Raw genomic sequence first — 2472 nt, 5'->3', positions numbered from 1 at the left:
CTACTACATCGGAGGTGCCTACTACTACGTGCAGCCCGCCGACGATGACCAGGAGTAGTTAGGAGGATCCCAGGCAGGAGGCCTGCGCCTCTTTCGATCTGTATCCCAGTTTGTGCTAGCCTTCTTAAGGCAAACTTGTTTAACTTATGTCTGTACTCAGATGTTGTTGCTTCCGCTGACTCGTCTATGATCGAGCACTTGTATTCGAGCCCTCGAGGCCCCTGGCTTGTATTATGATGCTTGTATGACTTATTTATGTTTTTAGAGTTATGTTGTGATATCTTCCCGTGAGTCCCTGATCTTGATCGTACACATTTGCGTGCATGATTAGTGTACGATTGAATCGGGGGCGTCACACTTGTACTCTTCTAGGCTTCCTCTTTGCCTCAAGTGATTAAACTCATCAACTACACCAACCACATTTCTTACCTCAAACCTCTCTACAATCTCTTGAATTCACTCTTGCCAAGATACTTGTCCCCTATTCAATAAGAAACTGTTGTACCAGCTTTCAGCTCTCCCCCTAAGGTGCATAGCTGAAAGTTCTACCTTGTACCAATCCGTAACTTGGTACACTGAAAAGTAATGTTCACCACTTGCAAGGCAAGGAAAATAAAATGTCAGTTTTGTTATTACAACCTTATTTTTTTAGGTCAAACACAAAAAGCTACGCGCAAATTCTCATTGGATCTCGGTTGTTCTTAATAGCGATGGCTATTCATTTAAGTCTTCGGGTAGCACCAACAGATCTTCAACAAGGTGGAAATTCTCGTATTTCGTATGTACATGTTCCTGCGGCTCAGATGAGTATAGTTATTTATATCGTGACAGCTATAAACAGTTCCTTGTTCCCATTAACAAAACATCCCCTTTTTCTTCGCTCTTCCGGAACCGGTACAGAAATTGGTGCTTTTTCTACTTTGTTTACGTTAGTGACTGGGGGGTTTCGGGGAAGGCCTATGTGGGGTACCTTTCGGGTGTGGGATGCTCGTTTAACTTCTGTATTCATCTTGTTCCTTATTTACCTGGGTGCACTGCGTTTTCAAAAGCTTCTTGTTGAACCGGCTCCTATTTCAATCCGTGCTGGACCGATCGATATACCAATAATAAAGTCTCCAGTCAACTAGTGGAATACATCGCATCAACCTGGGAGCATTAGCCGATCTGGTACATGAATACATGTTCCTATGCCCATTCCAATCTTGTCTAACTTTGCTAACTTCCCCTTCTCTACCCGTATCTTGTTCGTTCTGGAAACACGTCTTCCTATTCCATCTTTTCCCGAATCTCCCTTAACGGAAGAAATAGAATATCGAGAAGGAATACCACTAAAAACCTAGTTCGTTCTCAAATAAAAACCTAGTTCACTCGCTAAAGCATCCATGGTTGAATGGTGAAAACGCCCACCAACCTAGAAAGGCAAAATGGGTCAAAAAGTAGGTTCGACTCCTGCCGGATGCACTGCCTCTTAAAGACAGAAACAGAGGAGGGAAAGAAGGTAGTATAGGGAACTTGCTTTTCGATTCTTATCGAAAGTGAATCCCTCTAACACTTCTGTTAGTGTTTTATGAGAAAATCTTTTATAGACACAACAACTGTGAAAATCCTTAGTCACTAGGCAAGAAAGCTCGATGGGAACAAAAAGGATACAATTAGTTCAGAATCAAAAAAATGTACAATTTCAAAGGAAAGAAGGAATGGCAAGTTTCCCTCCATTGAACATCAATCAATCTAGAAATAAGTAAAGGAAGGCGTATCACAGGGGTATTTTTCTTTTTTCTATTCACTTCCGTGGGGTTCTAAATTGAAAACATGAACACAAATGAAATCGTATTGAAATTACATAAAAAAAGAAAAGGGAGGAGTAGCTCTTGGTTTAAAGAAAAGGGAGGAGATGGATCGAATTCAGTCTTTTTCCTTTCTTTGATGATCTTCAACACATCTATTTGAATTCCCTGCGAGTGAAGGATTTCTCGTATGGAGAAAAACCTCTTGAGCGCTATCTGATCTTATTTTTGTATTTCAAATATGGGACCTGCCTTTTTAATGGGACATCCGGCAACAGGCCTACTCATGCATGTGGCCAAGTACTCAACCAATCCTTGGAGCGAAGGGATGAACGAATTCTTGAGGTCTGGTTCATTGAGGTCAGCATCACATGAAACCTTTAGCACTTCCGTTCGATATTGGATGGAGTATGGCTGGAAGGTCAGCCTAGCTAGTCTTGTCAATCGGCCCTGACTCGTCTTCTCCTTGGTACCTACCGCTATTGAACTTTAGTACCTATATTCCTGAAACAAGACAGACCTTCATGAAGACCTTCTATTTTGGAATAAGATCGGACATTTCCACATTGAGGTGAAATTACATATGAGGAAAATAATCCTGGACTAGAAAAGCTGCCCTTGTGTGGTAGAACCAAGTCTTCCACCGGGCTGTCAGCCAAGTACTGAAGCCCCTATCTTGATATAG

The 2472-nt window shown here is 41.9% G+C and overlaps 1 pseudogene; it reads left to right on the top strand.

Annotated features, from left to right (window-relative positions):
• Positions 1-617: 617 nt before the first annotated feature.
• On the top strand, positions 618-1340 carry LOC119329005 (annotated as a pseudogene).
• Positions 1341-2472: the final 1132 nt, after the last annotated feature.

This window comes from Triticum dicoccoides, chromosome 7A (genome assembly GCF_002162155.2).
Source record: "Triticum dicoccoides isolate Atlit2015 ecotype Zavitan chromosome 7A, WEW_v2.0, whole genome shotgun sequence".
NCBI lineage: Eukaryota > Viridiplantae > Streptophyta > Magnoliopsida > Poales > Poaceae > Triticum > Triticum dicoccoides.
This window is presented reverse-complemented; position numbering and strand designations above follow the sequence as displayed.